General features: G+C 40.0%; 1 non-coding gene across 1 annotated transcript; it reads right to left on the bottom strand.

Annotated features, from left to right (window-relative positions):
- Window positions 1-2,880: 2,880 nt before the first annotated feature.
- On the bottom strand, window positions 2,881-2,984 carry LOC148555764 (small nucleolar RNA R71). Its single transcript, XR_015886683.1, has one exon. It is a non-coding gene; the product is annotated as a small nucleolar RNA R71 (small nucleolar RNA).
- Window positions 2,985-20,468: the final 17,484 nt, after the last annotated feature.

The following is a 20,468-nucleotide window of genomic DNA, read 5'->3' as shown; positions in this document are numbered from 1 at the left end:
AGTGATTGCCAATAACATTCTCAAAAAGCCATCAATGCCCACGTTAGAGAGTCACGTTAACTAAGTTAACGTGAACTCTAACGTGGAGAAGAGAAGTTGAGCCAACGTTAGTGACACTTAACATTGTCACTAACGTTGGCAATTACTCATAAGTGGCCACGTTAGAAGCCACGTTAACCTAGTTAACGTGGCCTCTAACGTTAAGGGGGGAAGAGAAGCCAACGTTAGTGACACTCAACATTGTCACTAACGTTGGCCTATGGTGCAAAGTACCACGTTAACTCCCACGTTAACTTGGTTAACGTGGGAACTAACGTAAAGGATGAAGAGTTGTCGACAACGTTAGTGACACTCAACATTGTCACTAACGTTGAAGCAACCACACAACCCCCAAGAGTCATGTTAACCTCCACGTTAACTTAGTTAACGTGGAAGCTAACGATGAGGAATGAAGGATGAGCCAACATTAGTGACACTCAACATTGTCACTAATGTTGGGATGGCTAAAGATGGCCACATTAGAGGCCACGTTAACCTAGTTAATGTGGACTCTAACGTGAGACCCAGGGGCACATTGGAACGTTAGTGACAATGTTGAGTATCACTAACGTTCTCGAAGGTTGGCAAGGACCGCATTAGAAGCCACGTTAACCTAGTTAACGTGGGCTTTAACGTGAAACAAGAAGGGGCACACTGGAACGTTAGTGACAATGTTGAGTGTCACTAACGTTCTCGAAGGATTAACAAGGCAACGTTAAAAGCCACGTTAACCTAGTTAACGTGGGTTTTAACGTAAGGCAAAGGGGTGCATTGGAACGTTAGTGACAATGTTAAGTGTCAGTAACGTTCTCGAACTTATATTCTCACTAAATATTAACACCCCTAACGTCCTGAGCTGAAGTCTCTGCCCACTTAGCACTTTCTCTCTGCAAGTAAAGCTAAGCCCAAATGAAGAAAAGAATTGCTTCAAACTCAAGATCCAAAGGCCCAAGACTTGAAAATAAAACTAGAAGCTGAGAAGAGTAGTATATATAGGAGTAGCTTTGAATTGTAAAGAAGCTCTGGAGGCTGGGAAAAAGAGAACTACTCTCTGTATTTTACTTTCTTTGCAAATTCTAGTTTTATGATGTATTCTCCATCTTTGTTTTCATTTTCAAGAGCTATGAACAACTAAACCCCTTTCATTGGGTTAGGGAGCTCTGTTGTAATTTGATGGATCAATAATAATTTTCATTATTCTTCTTCTATCTTTCCTCTTGATTTTACTTGAAAGCTTTCGATCTTCATCCAATTGAGTAGTTATCTTGGAAGAGAAGCTATTCAAACTTGGATCTCTTTTGAACCTTGAAAGAGGAATGAAGAGATCAAGCTAGAAATGCTTTCTCATGCTGGACCAAATTGGGTTTGGACGGGTATGTGACTATAACCCTCTCAATACTTGATTTGGGAAATGCATGTGGTATAATCAGTGACCATACTTCATCTCTTCTCATGAGCAATTGACCAAGGAATTGGCTATTGATCAAGATTTGAGAGATTGAATTGCAAGAAATTGTAATTCAATCACTTAAGATTGCCAAGGAGATCAATGAGTGCATTGATTGAGGAAGAGATGAAAATAAACTTGATCCGGAGAATTGCAACATCTCCTAAGCCCAATGAACTCCCCATCTCTGATCTTACCCATTCTCTTTAATTTCTGCCATTTACTTTTATGAGCAAATCCCCCATTCCCATTTACAATTCTGCAATTTATTTTCAGTCATTTACTTTCAGTCCTTTAATTCTAGCATTTACTTTTCTGTTATTTACATTCCCGCCATTTTATTTTCTGCAACTCTCAACCCAAATTCTGGATTCGCTCAACTAGAACATTCTTCTAATTAAAGTTGCTTGATCAATCAATCCCTGTGGGATTCGACCTCACTCTATTGTGAGTTTTTACTTGACGACAACTTCGGTACACTTGCCGAAGGGAGATTTGTTGAGAGACAAGTTTTTCGTGCATAAGTTTATGGCGCCGTTGCCGGGGATTGATTGTGCATCAACAATGATTAGATTGGAAGATCACTAGATTGAGCATTTTATTTTGTGAATTTCATTTTCTGTTTGAGTGATTTACTTTTTGTTTTAGTTATACTTCTTCTTTTCTCCCTCTACTCTTTTGTTTTTTTTCTTTGTTATTTTCAATTCTGTTTGCTAACCCACTAACTGTTTGATATATTGCATCACCCACAACTAACAGCAATTCTGACACAAATACTGTCTGCACCTATTTTCTCTGCTTGTACTTGTTGGTTGTATGACAGGGAGAAGAAGCGGGGCTTCAACTTCCTTTGATTCTGAACCGGAGAGAACCTTCCTTAGACTAAGGAGGGAGGCAAAAGAAAAATGAGTAGTTGGTGCTGAAGAAGAGGAGGAACAGTTTGAGGAATACTTTGAACCAAACATGGAAGAAAACATGGAAAATTATCATGAAGAGGAGGTGGAGCAAATCATGCTGGGGAGGATAGAAGAGTTTTGGGCTCTTACATTAATCCAAACCCAGGCAATTGTGGAAGTAGCATCCAAAAGCCAACAATCCATGCCAACAAATTTGAACTTAAACCACGGCTCATCACCCTTATTCAGAACAACTGTTCGTTTGGAGGAGGTGTTCAAGAAGACCCCAATCAACATTTGACCACCTTCCTGAGAATATGTGACACAGTGAAATCTAATGGTGTTTATCCTGATGCCTATAGACTGCTTTTATTTCCCTTCTCACTCAGAGACAAGGCAGCCAAGTGGCTGGAATCCTTCCCAAGGGAGAGCTTGACAACTTGGGAGGATGTGGTGAACAAATTCTTAGCAAGATTCTACCCTCCTCAACGAATTAATAGGCTGAGAGCTGAGGTTCAAACCTTCAGGCAACAAGATGGTGAGACTCTGTATGAAGCATGGGAGAGGTTCAAAGACTTAACAAGGAGGTGTCCACCTGACATGTTCAACGAATGGGTCCAGCTGCACATTTTCTATGAAGGGCTCTCTTATGAGTCAAAGAAGGCAGTAGACCATTCATCTGGAGGATGCTTGAACAAGAAGAAGACCATTGAGGAAGCCATAGATGTTATTGAAACAGTAGCAGAAAATGACTACTTCTATGCTTCCGAAAGAGGGAACACAAGAGGAGTGATAGAGCTAAACAATGTAGATGCTCTGTTAGCCCAAAACAAGCTCATTACCCAGCAGCTGGCTGACCTCACCAAGAAGATGGAGAGGAACCAAGTAGCAGCAATCTCATCTTCATCAACAATCCAAGAAGGAGTGAATGAAGAAGCAGAGGGGAGTCAGGAGCAAGCCAACTACATTGGGAATTCACCAAGGAAAAACTATGATCCATACTCCAAGACTTACAACCCTGGATGGAGAAATCACCCGAACTTTGGGTGGGGAAGTGAGCAAGATCAAAAGCAATTCACCCAGAGGACATCTCAATACCCCCACAACAACACTTCTCCACATACTTATCAAAACCAAAACAGCACGTCTGCTCCGAATCACTCATCAATTGATGACAAGCTCTCTAAGATCGAAACCTTCATTGAAGGAATATGCAGAGACATTCAAGACAGTAAAGCATTCAGAGAGGAAGTGCAGTCAAACATGCAGAATCAAAATGTTGTCATCACAAAACTGGAGGAGTGTCAAAAGGGAGGAGTGTCAAGCAAAAGGGAGGAGTGTCAAGCTATCACACTTAGGAGTGGGAAGGAACTGAAGGAACATCCCCAAAAACCACAAGAAGAAGGATCAAATGAAAAGGAAGAAGAGCAAGATGGAATGCAACCCCCCACGCCAAGTTTGCAGAAAGAAAAAAAGATACCCCAACTGAACGTCTCAAGAGCTCTATACCCCCAGCTATTGAAGAAAAAGGAAGATGACAACCAGTTCTTGAGATTTTTGGAAATCTTCAAGAAGCTACAAATCAACATACCATTTGCTGAAGCCATAGAAAAAATGCCACTTTATGCCAAATTTTTGAAGGAGCTAATGACTAAGAAGAGAAGCTGGAAGAACAATGAGACTGTGATACTAACTGAAGAGTGCAGTGCTATCATTCAGCATAAACTACCTCAGAAACTGAAGGATCCTGGGAGTTTTCAGATCCCTTGCATTATAGGAGAAATTACAGTAGAAAAGGCTCTTTGTGACTTAGGGGCCAGCATCAATTTGATGTCAGTAGCTATGATGAGAAAGATGAAAATTGAGGAGGCTAAACCAACAAAAATGGCTCTACAACTGGCAGACCGTTCGTTCAAATTTCCTCACGGGATAGTGGAGGATTTGCTAGTAAAAGTAGGAGATTTCATATTCCCAGCAGATTTTGTGGTGCTGGACATGCAGGAAGACGCCAAAACCTCCATCATTTTGGGAAGGCCATTCTTGGCCACTTCTGGAGCTGTCATTGATGTTCAAAAGGGTGACCTCACCCTGAGATTACATAATGAAAAGATGAAATTCAATGTGTTCAAGGGCATGAGTTATCCACCGGAACAATTGGGGGAATGCATGAGGTTAGATGCACTTGAGGATGAAGTGCATGAGAATTTTGAAGAAGATGAACCTGAAGAGAACGAGAGATTGGTGGAGGAAGAATCTGAATCAAGTGAAGAGGTAGCTACAGCAGAAATACATATACCAGATGCACCAAAGGAAGGGAACAAAAAATCAGAAGCACCCAAACCTGAACTCAAAGCATTGCCACCCACTCTCAAATATGTATATCTAGGAGAAAATGAAAACTACCCAGTGATCATAAATTCATCCCTCAGTCAAGATCAAGAGGACGAGCTACTCAAGGTGCTGCGGGAGCATAAGGATGCCATTGGATGGACCCTTGCTGACTTGAAGGGAATCAGTTCAGCCATATGCATGCATAAAATACTGTTGGAAGATGATGCCAAGCCATCCATTCAATCCCAAAGAAGGCTGAACCCAATCATGAAGGAAGTGGTACAGAAAGAGGTTATGAAGCTTTGGCAAGGAGGGGTCATATACCCAATTTCGGACAGCCCTTGGGTTAGCCCCATACATGTTGTGCCAAAGAAGGGAGGGATCACTGTGGTTACCAATGAGAAGAACGAGCTCATACCTACAAGGACCGTCACAGGATGGCGGATGTGCATAGACTATAGGAAACTTAATGAGGCTACATGAAAGGACCATTTTCCCCTTTTATTCATGGATCAGATGTTGGAAAGACTTGCAGGGCACGCATATTATTGTTTTCTCGACGGTTATTCAGGATATAACCAAATAGTGGTTGATCCAAGAGACCAAGAGAAAACCTCATTTACCTGTCCGTATGGAGTGTTTGCCTATAGGCGCATGCCATTTGGATTATGTAATGCCCCTACAACTTTCCAACGCTGCATGCTTTCTATCTTTTCAGATATGATAGAAAAATTCATTGAAGTTTTTATGGATGATTTCTCGGTATTCGGAGATTCTTTTCCTAGTTTCCTACATCACCTCGCCTTGGTATTGAAAAGATGCCAAGAGACCAATTTGGTCTTGAACTGGGAAAAATGCCACTTCATGGTGACAGGAGGAATAGTCCTTGGTCACAAGGTCTCTCACCAAGGCATTGAGGTTGATAGAGCTAAAGTATAACTTATTGAAAAACTACCCCCACCCAGTGATGTCAAGGCAATTAGATGTTTTTTAGGGCATGCTGGTTTTTACAGAAGGTTCATTAAAGATTTTTCAAAGATAGCCAAGCCCTTAAGCAATCTCCTTGTATCTGATACACCATTCATCTTTGATGAAACATGCATGCTAGCATTTGCACATTTGAAAATGAGGTTATCCTCTGCTCCTATCATCTCCCCACCTGATTGAAACTACCATTGAATTGATGTGCGATGCATCTGATTTTGCAGTTGGGGCAGTGTTAGGACAAAGGAAAGATAACCTAGTTCGTGTGATATACTATGCTAGCAAAGTCCTTAATGAAACTCAAAAGAATTATACCACTACTGAAAAGGAGTTGCTAGCAATAGTTTTTGCATTTGACAAATTTAGATCATACCTCATTGGTGCTAAAGTGATTGTTTTTACAGATCACACAACACTTAAATATTTGTTTGCCAAGCAAAAATCAAAGCCAAGACTAATAAGGTGGATCTTACTGTTGCAGGAATTCGATATTGAAATCAGAGACAAGAAAAGAGTGGAGAACAAGGTGGCAGATCACCTATCCAGAATCGCCCATGATCAAGGTGGAGAAAATGATACAAATGTGAACGAGCTCTTCCCTGATGAGCAGTTGATGACAGTTCACAAAGCACCATGGTTCGCAGATATTGCAAATTTCAAGGCGACTGGGGCATTATCCCCAGGGATCAATAAACATCAAAAGAGGAAGCTCATGAATAATGCAAAATACTTTGTCTGGGACGAGCCATATCTCTTCAAGAAATGTTCAGATGGAATTCTTAGAAGATGTGTTTCGGAAGAAGAAGGGAGAGAAGTCCTGTGGAACTGCCACGGTTCATGCTATGGCGGGCACTTTGGAGGGGACAGAACTACAGCAAAGGTGTTACAAAGCGGATTCTTTTGGCCCACCCTTTTCAAGGATGCCAAGGAACTAGTAAAAAGCTACAATGAATGCCAGAGATTTGGAAACCTGCCCAAAAGAAATGCCATGCCACAAAATTTCATCTTGGAACTGGAATTGTTTGATGTGTGGGGAATTGATTTCATGGGACCATTCCCAAGCTCATATGCAAACAAGTACATCCTGGTAGCAGTGGATTATGTTTCCAAGTGGGTAGAGGCTATTGCAACCCCAACTAATGATAACAAGGTAGTCATGAACTTCCTCAGGAAGAATATCTTTAGCCGGTTTGGAGTCCCAAGAGCCCTCATCAGTGATGGAGGGAGCCACTTTTGTAACAAACCACTAGAAGCTCTCCTCTTACGATATGGGGTAAAACACAAAGTAGCCACACCTTACCATCCTCAAACAAGTGGGCAAACTGAGATATCCAACAGAGAGCTGAAGAGGATCCTGGAAAAGACTGTGGGCGCATCTAGAAAGGATTGGTCGAAGAAGTTGGATGATGCTCTTTGGGCATACAGAACAGCATTCAAAACTCCACTTGGAATGTCTCCATATCAACTAGTCTATGGGAAGGCTTGTCATTTACCACTGGAGCTGGAACACAAAGCTCTTTGGGCTATCAAGATACTAAATTTTGACAGCATTGCTGCTGGTGCAAAAAGGATCTTGCAGCTGCAAGAGATGGAGGAATTCAGGTCACAAGCCTATGAAAACACTAAGATGTATAAAGAGAAGGCAAAGAGAAAACATGACATGTATCTGGCACCCAGGAGTTTCGAAAAAGGGCAGCAAGTACTCCTTTACAATTCTAAATTAAGGCTGTTCCCAGGAAAACTCAAGTCAAGGTGGTCCGGACCTTTCATGGTTACAAAAGTATCACCATATGGCTACATCGAAATCACGGATGAAGGTTCAGAAAGGACTTTTACAGTGAATGGACAAAGACTCAAGCATTATCTGGGCAACATGGGGGAAAACCCCAGAGTAAAGTACCATCTCAAGTAATTAAGGACTCGTCGAGCTAGCGACGATAAAAGAGCGCTCTGTTGGGAGGTAACCCAACCTCAGGTAGTTTCACTTTCATCTTTATTTCAATAAAAATCACAAAGTTGTTTCCCCTGTATTGTAAGGAGCTAAGTTTGGTGTTCCACACCAGAACAATCCAAGAGTGATAGTGTAGTTCTAAGTTTGGTGTTCCACTAAAGGACATTGGTTAGAATTACACTCCACTCCAAAAGAACATTGCTAGCTCCATCCAATCAAGAGAAACCACTTAGATGTAGTTAGACTTTAGGTGATCATTGCTTTGCTGATAGCAAGATATGAGGGTCTCTGCATATATGCAATGTTTTGTACTGGGAAAAGAACTAAGTTTGGTGTTCACACACCAAATTGAGTTCGAGAGGCACAAGCATGCATGTAAGCTAACTATGTCTCAAGTGCTTTAGGAACAAGCAACTTCCAGTAACCTTGCAGGAATCTTATAAGGAAATGGTGCACCTTCACCCAAAGAAGCGAGGCAGCAAAAACTAGGATGATAACAAAGAGAGAGGGGGACCAGAGATCATCACCCGAAGGTTGTATTGTTACCTAACTCCATTGTACTAAGAATTGTTAAAAGTTGAAAGTCCGAATGCACTTTTGATTTGTAGTTGCTCGTAGTTGAACCCTTTTTAAATTCTGTCTTTTAAGTTTTCCTTCTGAATAGGTCCATGATTTCTGGTTTAAATGTCACTGCATCATTCCCTTATTTACTTGTAAGCTTGTCCATTTTAAATCAAATTGAAGAAGAGAATGATTATGTTGTTAAAAGACTAGAGTAGAGTTCATATTGTGGAAGTGCACTCATGAATCTTTGGGGTAGTCATAAGTTAGCTAAGTTGGTTTAACCACAAGGCTGGGATGACAATTATCTGGCCTGAATACTTTGCTTTGGATACACTCATGAGACTAAGTTAATAACAAGATCCTAAGAAGAGAAAAGGGAAAGAATAATGGAAGTGAAAAACAAAAGAAAAAGAGTAAGCAATAAGGCTAGGCATCAATGGTTTTAATCTTGAGGCAAGTGTCTGTGGTGCTCTTGTGTGAGGGATATACTTGGATGAATAAGCTCTTAGGGGTGCCTTATCACCTGGTAACTTGGGTTAACTAACTCGGGATTATCAGCTGAAAGTCCACTTTCAAGAGTAACCTTCACTACAGAACACTTAGTAACCCAAAGAGGTGCTGGACACCAAGGTCTCAAGAAAAGAAAATAAATAAACTAAATGCCTGTAGTGTGTATGTATGGGGGATAGGCTTGAGGGAGTAAGTCCTTAGGGGTGCTTCAACACCTAGCAACCTGAACCAACTGGTTCGGGAGTGTTGGCTGAAAGCTTATCTTAAAGAGTTGCCCCCTTACAGAGCACTTAGCCTAAATAACACAAATAACCCTTGAAATAACAATAAAAGGATCAATGAATAAAAGTCTCATGAGATATAAACAAAGTAAGTGTTTAGGGACATGATAAAAGTCTGAAAGCCAGTAATGGAATGAACCTAAGTTGCTATGCATGAAACCACCATAAAATCAGTAATATGACTTCCACAAGGATGACTCATTCCTCTGGATATTCCATTCATCATTCTCTTGTTCCAGTACTTGCTTAGGGACAAGCAAGCTTTAAGTTTGGTGTTGTGATGCCAGGACATCTTGGCCAGTTTCACTGACCTTTTCTTTACTGTTTTTAGGATAGTTTCATATATTTCTTTAGGAAATAAGCTAGTTTTGGGTAAATATTCACTTATGCCTTGATTCAAGCATACATTGTGCATTTTACATAATTTCATGAGGATTTTGCATAAGTTTAGTGACAAATATTATGTTGCATTACTCATGACTTGGACTAGAGCTTTGATGCACTTTATTGCTTGATTTCAGGACCAAAAAGGAAGCAAGAAAAGGGGAGGTAACTTGCAAGATTAATGAGAAAAGTGATTGCCAATAACATTCTCAAAAAGCCATCAATGCCCACGTTAGAGAGTCACGTTAACTAAGTTAACGTGAACTCTAACGTGGAGAAGAGAAGTTGAGCCAACGTTAGTGACACTTAACATTGTCACTAACGTTGGCAATTACTCATAAATGGCCACGTTAGAAGCCACGTTAACTAGCCTAGTTAACGTGGCCTCTAACGTTAAGGGGGGAAGAGAAGCCAACGTTAGTGACACTCAACATTATCACTAACGTTGGCCTATGGTGCAAAGTACCACGTTAACTCCCACGTTAACTTGGTTAACGTGGGAACTAACGTAAAGGATGAAGAGTTGTCGACAACGTTAGTGACACTCAACATTGTCACTAACGTTGAAGCAACCACACAACCCCCAAGAGTCACATTAACCTCCACGTTAACTTAGTTAACGTGGAAGCTGACGATGAGGAATGAAGGATGAGCCAACGTTAGTTACACTCAACATTGTCACTAACGTTGGGATGGCTAAAGATGGCCACGTTAGAGGCCACGTTAACCTAGTTAACGTGGACTCTAACGTGAGACCCAGGGGCACATTGGAACGTTAGTGACAATGTTGAGTATCACTAACGTTCTCGAAGGTTGGCAAGGACCACATTAGAAGCCACGTTAACCTAGTTAATGTGGGCTTTAACGTGAAACAAGAAGGGGCACACTGGAATGTTAGTGACAATGTTGAGTGTCACTAACGTTCTCGAAGGATTAACAAGGCAACGGTAAAAGCCACGTTAACCTAGTTAACGTGGGTTTTAACGTAAGGCAAAGGGGTGCATTGGAACGTTAGTGACAATGTTAAGTGTCAGTAACGTTCTCGAACTTATATTCTCACTAAATATTAACACCCCTAACGTCCTGAGCTGAAGTCTCTGCCCACTTAGCACTTTCTCTCTGCAAGTAAAGCCAAGCCCAAATGAAGAAAATAACTGCTTCAAACTCAAGATCTAAAGGCCCAAGACTTGAATAGAAAACTAGAAGCTGAGAAGAGTAGTATATATAGGAGTAGCTTTGAATTGTAAAGAAGCTCTGGAGGCTGGGAAAAAGAGAACTACTCTCTGTATTTTACTTTCTTTGCAAATTCTAATTTTATGATGTATTCTCCATCTTTTTTTTCATTTTCAAGAGCTATGAACAACTAAACCCCTTTCATTGGGTTAGAGAGCTCTGTTGTAATTTGATGGATCAATAATAATTTTCATTATTCTTCTTCTATCTTTCCTCTTGATTTTACTTGAAAGCTTTCGATCTTCATCCAATTGAGTAGTTATCTTGGAAGAGAAGCTATTCAAACTTGGATCTCTTTTGAACCTTGAAAGAGGAATGAAGAGATCAAGCTAGAAATGCTTTCTCATGCTGGACCAAATTGGGTTTGGATGGGTATGTGACTATAACCCTCTCAATACTTGATTTGGGAAATGCATGTGGTATAATCAGTAACCATACTTCATCTCTTCTCATGAGCAATTGACCAAGGAATTGGCTATTGATCAAGATTTGAGAGATTGAATTGCAAGAAATTGTAATTCAATCACTTAAGATTGCCAAGGAGATCAATGAGTGCATTGATTGAGGAAGAGATGAAAATAAACTTGATCCGGAGAATTGCAACATCTCCTAAGCCCAATGAACTCCCCATCTCTGATCTTACCCATTCTCTTTAATTTCTGCCATTTACTTTTATGAGCAAATCCCCCATTCCCATTTACAATTCTGCAATTTATTTTCAGTCATTTACTTCCAGTCCTTTAATTCTAGCATTTACTTTTCTGTTATTTACATTCCCGCCATTTTATTTTCTGCAACTCTCAACCCAAATTTTGGATTCGCTCAACTAGAACATTCTTCTAATTAAAGTTGCTTGATCAATCAATCCCTGTGGGATTCGACCTCACTCTATTGTGAGCTTTTACTTGACGATAACTTCGGTACACTTGCCGAAGGGAGATTTGTTGAGAGACAAGTTTTCCGTGCATCAACAGCAGCTTGTAAATGTCAGGATGTACACCATTGGTTTTGACAGTATCACAAATCCTCAGAAAAATAGATAAGTGTTGGTTTGGATCTTCAAGTGGTCCTCCTCCATAGGAGCAGTTGTTTTGAACCAAGGTGATGAGCTGTGGCTTCAGTTCAAAGTTATTTGCATTAACATTTGGGGTAAGAATGCTACTCCCACAATGTCTAGGATTTGCAAATGTATAGGAAGCCAAAACTCTTCTCTGTGGTGGATTGTTGTTATTGTTGGTTGCTCCTGCTAGTGGATTTGTTGGGTTAGTTGAGTGTTCCTCCATTTCCTGGAACTCTTCCTCTGATTCTTCCTCTCCAACAACACTTTTCACTCTTGCTTCTCTTCTTAATCTACTGAGGGTTCTTTCGTCTTGTTCACAAAAGGTGGGTGTAGCTCCCCTTGTCCCTGACATACAAACTAATCATAAAAATCACACAAAACCAGAAAAACCAGGAAAACTCCACTCAATTGTTAAAGTGAGGTTTTAGTTAGCTTAAGCAAAAAGTCAAACAGTTAGTGTGTTAGTCAAAAATTAGAGAAACAGAAAAGAAAAAGTGCATGATCTAGACCTCCACCTCACTTAATCATTATCAATCTAATTAATCCCCAGCAATGGGGCCAAAAACTTGATGGCTTGGAACCAAAATTCCAATACCTAAAACTCACCGGCAAGTGTACTAGGTCACATCAAGTAATAAAAACTCACCTGAGTGAGGTCGATCCCACAGGGATTGAAGGATTGAGCAATTTTAGTTTAGTGGTTGATTTAGTCAAGCAAACAAGAGTTGATTTGAGTGATTTGTAATTGACAGAAGCTAAATTGCATGAATTGTAAAGGGAGAAGGGGGAATTGCAGTAAATTAAAGAGAACAGAAAGTAAAAGTGCTGAATCTTAAAGAACAAGTAAAGTAAATGGCAGAAACTTAGAGTGCAAGAAATGTAGATTACTTGAATATTAAAGGGCTTAGGGAGCTGGGATTGCAGTATCTAAACAAAGAAGAGTAAATTGCAACAAGTAAAAGAGCAGAAGATAATTTGAATTGAAATAGATCTCAAACAGAAAGGTAAATTTGCTTGTAAAAGCATTTAGCAGGTAAACTAGATGGAAATGCAAGATCTCAGGGGTCAAGAGACTAGAAAACTAAGTCTAGATCTCACTACCTTCCTTGATCCAATCTAGAAGAAAATTTAAAGAGAATTGAAGATGAATTTCAGAAAAGAAGAACACAAATTTTTGAATTATGCAGTAAATTGAACAAAAAGATCTTAAGAGGAGAGTGAGACAGAATTTCCTCAATTATTCACACTTAAGACTCAAACAAAGCTTTGTAGAAAAGAAAACAAGAAAATCCAGAGGAAGAGAACTCAATTCTCCTTCCCAAATCAAGCCAAAGTTTTCAGAAAAATGAAAACTCTAAACAGTAGCTAAAATGAAAAAGTTCTCCAATCAAAATTCAAAAAAAGAAAAAGTAAAAGTCCAAAGTTCTTTCTTCATCTAACTAACACCTATTTATACACTTCCTAATTTGGATCTAATAATTTAGGTGGGCTCTAAAATTTGGTGAAGAAATGAATTAAATTTGATTTTTGATGGATTTTTGGCCCATGGCATGCTCCCAGGGCAAAGCTCGGGTGTTACCAAGAGCCGAGCCTTGGTTCTCTTCCTTCCAAGGTGTTGCGCGCATTTCTCATTATGACAAGGAAATTAAGCTCTTTGCAAGAGCTTTCCTTGTCCCTTGAAGTCCATGATTCGATCCTTGTGCGGAGCACTTGCTGGCCATTTTCCTTGGCACAAGAGTAGCTCCCAATGTCTCCCTTCCTTGAGGTGCCCAGTTCGATCCTTGGGGAGTGCAGGAGCTGCCCATTTTTCATGTCACAAGAGTAGCGCCTAAAGCTTTGCTTTCTTGAGGTACTTAGTTCGAACCCCATGGAGAGAAAACAAGCCAATTTTGGCTTGTTTTTCTTGTGAGGTAGTGCTGCCCCCCTCCCCCTTGGTCTTGGGTTCAAGCCTTGGTGAGTGCATTGTTGAGTTCTTTTTCCCTTGATTTTTCCTTGAAGAAGACCGAAAAAGCTCTGGAAGAAAGCTTTTGGCAAGAGCTTTGCTTTGAGTTTGCCTTGCTTCCTTCTTCCTTGTAGCACTTGATTAAGCTCTTGGCAAGAGCTTGGCCTTTGATTTTTTTTTTAAGTAAAGCTCTCCACAAGAGCTCTAGGCTCTTGGCAAGAGCTTTGTGCTCTTGTTCCTTGAATTGAGCCACGCTTTTCTTCCCTTGGCCCACGCTTTTCTCAATTTTTTTCTTTTCTTCACCTACAAGTAATCAAAAAAACCAATCAATGTATCACCAAATTCACATTGTTTAAAATTCATTTAAAAATCAATTAATTCAAGCTTAAACCTCATAATCTTGTCCCAATTAAAGGGTGGTTGATTGATTTAAATAAACTATGCAATTCCACTCCAAATTACTAACTTACAATGCAAGAAAGTACATAAAAACTAATGAAACAAGTGAAAAATACTTGCAAAGCTAGCATATGATGACTTGTCATCATTGAGCATCAATGACTAGGGAGGTCAGACATGATTAAAATCTCAAAGAGTTGTTTCCATAGTCACATGCTTGTGGTGTTCTTGTGTCAAGTAATCCTTGAGACAAAACATTTAGAGTCGAGAGCAATTGCAATTAACAGAGTATGCCAAAGGCTTTGAGCACCACTGTTTGGGAGTAACTGAAAGGAAAATCTGATCTTAAAGAGAGTTCCCCAGTTAAGTGCTCGTGGTGTTTCTGTGTCAAGTGAAGCTTGAGACAAAACATTTAAAGTCACGGCTAGGCTCAAGGTGCAAAGCACCAAAGAAAAAAAAGAATCAAAGAAAAATTGTTGTGTTCAAGGGTTAAATTAAGTTACAAAAGATCAGAGAATTCATAATATTATCCGGATTCTAATTCCGAATGACAGTGACATCCTTCTGATTCAAAGGAGTGTGAGATGCCAAAACTATTCAGGATTGCAGCTGTAAACCCCACTAAAAGAAGAGCCATGAGCTTAATCGAACTCTCATTCTCATGCAAATTCACATTCTAAGGCTATATTATTTTGGTTGCTTTAGGACAAACAACAATTCAAGTTTGGTGTTGTGATGCGTGAGCATCTTTCCTATCTTTTCCGAGTGAATTTGCATTTAATTTGTTAAGTTTAATCAAGAATTAATTATCTTTTAGCCACTATGGATGCTACTTTGAGTCTTGTGCAATTTTGTTTATTTTAGGTAGCATTCGGCTGGATTTGATGGAGTTTCTGCAGCACAAGAATTAAAGGAGATGACAGCGAGGAACGACGCGCGCGCGTATCTGACGCGTGCGCGTCATTTTGAGCTTTTCATGGCGACGCGTGCGCATACCTGACGCGTACGCGTGAAAGCGAAAGTTGCTCGGTGACGCATACGTGTGACACATGAAGAAGCCCATCGACGCATACGCGTGACATGCGCCACGTGCAGAAAACGCAGAAAATGCTTGGGGCAATTTCTGGGCTGTTTTTGACCTAGTTTTTGGCCTAGGAATCACAGATTAGAGGTTGCAGACTGGAGGACTCAGGGGAACACTTCTCATTACTTCCCAAGTTAAGCATGGGTCCTACAAAGCATGTGGTCCCCATCCATCAATTGAAGACTTGGTGATTATTTAATTAATTCTGATTTAAATTTAAATCTTATGTTTAGGAAAAGATATTATTTTAGTTTTAGAAATTTGATTTTAAATTAATTAGGATTAAATATACTTTCCTGAGGGGGGATCCCAACATTAGTTGACTTTTCATTCCACCTCAGCCCAATTTACAATCCTAGTTTTTCTTCTCTGACCCATGAGCAACTAAACCTCCATCGTTAAGGTTAGGAGCTCTGTCTATTTGTATGGATTGATTCTATTGTTCTCTTTATTTTAATTCATGCACTGATTTATAATTTAATAATTGTTTTTGTTATTTATTTTATGAAATTGGGTGGAACGGAAGTATGACCCTCTTTCTAATTGAGTTCTTGTATAACTTGGAAAAGCTCTTTACTTGAACAACAGCTTGAAAAAAAATTCTCCTAAACTTCTAATTATCTGGACTTAACGGGATACGTGACATATAATCCTTTTATATTTGGGTAATTAAAGTTTTTGGGGCATAATAACTAGAATTAAACTTCACCCTCTAATTGGAATTAATTGACCAAGGAATTGGGAGTTGATGATAATTAGAGGAGACTAGAAAGGTCTAAGGAATTAGGGTCTAGTCACATATAGTTTGTCGTAAACTAAATCTTGCATGATTAAAATAAATTAATAAGAAAATTCAATCCAAAAAATAGATAACTCTGAAACCTTAACTGCTTTCCCATATTTTATTCCTAACTTATTTACTTGCCTATCTTTGAACTCTGAATTTATTATTTAATGCTTTTTGAACTCTCAACACTATTTTCTGCTTGCCTGACTAAGCCTATCACTCAATTATTGTTGCTTGATCCATCAATCCTCGTGGGATCGACCCTCGCTCACCTGAGGTATTACTTGGTACGATCCGGTGCACTTGCCGGTTAGTTTGTGGTTATAATTTTCGCACTAGTTGTGCAAACCTCTGCTCGCTCTCCTGATATTTGGTGGAATCGTCAAGGTGATAAACCGAATACCTTGGTTAACCGAAGAGCCGACTCTCAATACGAGGCTATTGAAAAACGCACAATCCGTATGGAGCGGCTGTTGAAGGTTCCAAGCCAGTACAATGCGACTATTCATAAAAGGATTACCTCGCTTCATTGGGGATTTCTCGAGCGAGAACCCATTGAAGTAAATGAGACTATGGCGCGGGAATTCTATGCAAACTACCAAGATTGGAAACCAAAGTTAGTATTCCATCGGGGAAGGATGTTGGTTGCATCCGATCAAGCTCTAGAAGCTATTTTGAACATCCCCCACATTCTGCTTGACAAAGATGACTATTTCAAGATAGAAGTGGATGTGTTTAAAGGAAGAATATCTCTGACTCCCATTCTTGAGAGAATAGCACCGTCCTAGTGCATCTTGGGTGTAATGACCCAATTTTCAGTATGTCTAGATCATACTGGAAACTGAGCGTTACCAATTTGTCTTCCTAATTATTATCTATTATTTATTCTATGAGCCTGATTTGCTGTTAAAAACGTAATTATTTTGTGAGGTACTTTTTTTTTAAAACATTTGGATTAATAGATGGAATCATTCATAATCAATTCACAAGTAATAACAGATAAAATAGTTATAAACAACCACACATACATACATCACAAGTAGTTGACAATATTTGGTGATTCAGCCTTTATTAGAGTATAGACTTTTAGTTAGAACACCCCTAGATATAGCTAGATAATAACTATATACATATATTTACATACAACATCCTAGGCCCTGACCTGTTCAAGAAGTCCCTAAGCTGGCACCCAGGCTATCCTAGACTCTATACTCACCTAGTCCCTTTACACTACTAAAGCGAGGGAAAATACGTTCTAGGTCTTCAAAACTCGAGTCAGGTCGAATGTTATCAAAAGGTAGAAGGTCGTCTACTACTCTTCTGCACGATCATATATTGCCGTATGACGTCCCACTGGTACTCCATCAAATAGCCACACAACAGGAGTCTCGTACACAGGATTTAGGCTAAAGTGCGCATACGAACGGGGTGCAGATGTTGGCTGGTCTCACTGTATATACATATAAACAGAGAACGAGATTCACCCTAGACTCAGAAGACTACCTAGAGCTGAATCCTTTTTGCGTACAATCGTCAGCGAACTACGGAAGGGAACTCAGGCTTCCATCTAAAGGGGGAAGGGAGAGAGAAGAGGTAAGAACTGGGGAGTTCTTAGTAGGGCTGGGGTTATTAGTTAAGTTCATTAATTCTGTGTTGTTTAGCAGATGAATAGCAAAATATAGAAAAGCAGTAAATAGAAGAAAAAGATAAATAGAGAAAATAGAGAAAACAGAAAGCGAAACACGAACGAAAGAATACAAGAAAATAAGACACAAACACAGAGAATAGAATCCAAACAAACAAAGCATACATTCATCCAACAATCATAACAAAGGAAATGCACAACCAAGTATGATGCATGTCTGTACTATGCAGGCCATGAGCTCATGTGTTGATAAACCCCGTCTTTACGGTTTATCATGAATAGATTTTGAGGGTTTTATCAATGATCTTCCACACTTATTCATATAAAAATGCATGATTTTGTGATCCTTTCCCAACTTTGCTTCATAGATGAAAACATGCTTCTTTTACATTAAAATTGATATATCGTAATCCTCCTCTATTACCATTCGATGCCGTGATCCATTTGTTAAGTGGTTTCAGAAGTCATAGGGCAAAAACGACTAAGAGGGATGAAAGAAGCATGCATGAATGGAAGGATCATGGAAAAATTAGAGTTTTGGAACTTGGGCACCACAAGATCCTATTGGAGGACGATGCTAAGCCAGTGGTTCAACCACAGAGGCGGCTAAATCTTGCCATGAAGGAAGTGGTACAAAAAGAGGTTACCAAGTTACTGGAGGCTGGGATTATTTATCCTATTTCTGATAGCCCCTGGGTGAGCCCTGTCCAAGTTGTCCCCAAAAAGGGAGGCATGACAGTGGTTCATAATGAAAAAATGAACTGGTTCCTACAAGAACAGTTACAGGGTGGCGCATGTGTATTGACTATAGAAGGCTCAATACAGCCACCAGAAAGGATCATTTTCCTTTACCATTCATAGACCAGATGCTAGAAAGACTAGTAGGTCATGATTATTACTGCTTTTTGGATGGCTATTCAGGCTACAACCAAATTGCAGTAGATCCCCAGGATCAAGAGAAAACAACATTCACATGTCCATCTGGAGTATTTGCCTACAGAAGGATGCCATTTGGGCTGTGTAATGCACCTTCAACCTTTCAGAGATGCATGCTCTCTATTTTTTCTGACATGGTGGAAAAATTTCTAGAAGTCTTCATGGATGACTTCTCAGTATATGGAGACTCATTCAGCTCCTGTCTTGATCACCTGACACTGGTTCTGAAAAGATACCAAGAGACTAACCTGGTTTTAAACTGGGAAAAATGTCACTTTATGGTGACTGAAGGGATTGTCCTTGGGCACAAGATTTCGAACAAGGGAATAGAGGTGGATCAAGCTAAGGTAGAGGTAATTGAAAAATTACCACCACCTGCCAATGTTAAGGCATCAGAAGCTTTCTGGGGCATGCAGGATTCTATAGGAGGTTTATAAAGGATTTTTCAAAAATCGCAAAACCTCTGAGAAACCTGCTAGCTGCTGACACGCCATTTGTGTTTGACACAGAGTGTTTGTAGGCGTTTGAAACTCTGAAAGCTAAGCTGGTCACAGAACCAGTTATTTCTGCACCAGACTGGACATTACCATTCGAACTAATATGTGATGCTAGTGACCATGCCGTTGGTGCAGTATTGGGGCAGAGGCATGACAAGCTTCTTCATGTCATTTATTATGCTAGCCGTGTTTTAAATGATGCCTAGAAAAATTACACAACCACAGAAAAAGAATTGCTTGCAGTGGTTTATGCCATTGACAAGTTTAGATCATACTTAGTAGGATTAAAAGTGATTGTGTACACTAACCATGCTGCTCTTAAATATCTACTTACAAAGCAGGATTCAAAACCCAGACTCATAAGATGGGTGTTGCTTCAGCAAGAGTTTGATATAGAAATAAGAGACAGAAAAGGGACAGAAAACTAAGTGGATGATCATCTGTCTCGGATAGAACAGTAGAAGGGGCGTCCTTTCTCTCTATTGAGATCTCTAAAACCTTTCCGAATGAGCATTTGTTCGCCATTCAGGAAACACCATGGTTTGCAGACATTGCAAACTATAAAGCTGCAAGGTTCATACCCAAGGAGTACAGCAGGCAACAAAAGAAAAAATTAATTACTGATGCAAAGTACTACTTGTGGGATGAACGCTATCTCTTCAAGAGATGTGCAGACGGAATAATCCGAAGGTGTGTGCCTAGAGAAGAAGCACAGAAGATCTTATGTCATTGCCATGGGTCATAATATGGAGGCCATTTCGGAGGTGAGCGAACAGCCACCATGGTCCTCCAATGTGGCTTCTACTGGCCTACCCTCTCTAGAGATTCCCGAGAGTTTGTACGTAACTGTGACAGCTGCCAGAGAGCTGGTAATCTGCCTCATGGTTACGCCATGCCTCAACAAGGAATCTTGGAGATTGAGTTGTTTGATGTATGGGGTATTGATTTCATGGGGCCTTTCCCACCATCATAGTCAAACACTTATATTCTGGTGGCAGTCGACTATGTATCCAAATGGATAGAGGCCATTGCCACACTCACTAATGATACTAAGACATTGCTGAAGTTCCTCCAGAAACATATCTTCAGCAGGTTTGGTGTCCCTAGAGCACTAATTAGTGATGGGGGCACCCACTTCTGCAACAAACAACTTTACTCTGCTATGGTTCGGTATGGAATTAGTCACAAGGTGGCAACTCCTTATCATCCACAGATAAACGGGCAAGTTAAAGTCTCTAATAGAGAACTAAAAAGAATCTTAATACGGACTATAAGTACCCGTAGACAGGATTGGGCGAGAAGCTTGGATGATGCTCTGTGGGCTTACAGAACAGCATTCAAGACTCCTATAGGGACCTCTCCATACCAGCTTGTGTATGGTAAGGCCTGTCATCTGCCCATGGAACTAGAAAATAAGGCCTACTGGGCAACCAGATTCCTAAACTTTGATGCCAGATTAGCTGGAGAAAAAAGATTGCTCCAGCTAAATGAGCTAGAG

This window comes from Arachis ipaensis, chromosome B6 (genome assembly GCF_059453495.1).
Source record: "Arachis ipaensis isolate K30076 ecotype BB chromosome B6, ASM5945349v1, whole genome shotgun sequence".
In the NCBI taxonomy this organism is placed as follows: Eukaryota; Viridiplantae; Streptophyta; class Magnoliopsida; order Fabales; family Fabaceae; genus Arachis; species Arachis ipaensis.
The sequence above is the reverse complement of the archived record's forward strand: the minus strand, read 5'-3'. Positions and strand labels throughout refer to the sequence as shown.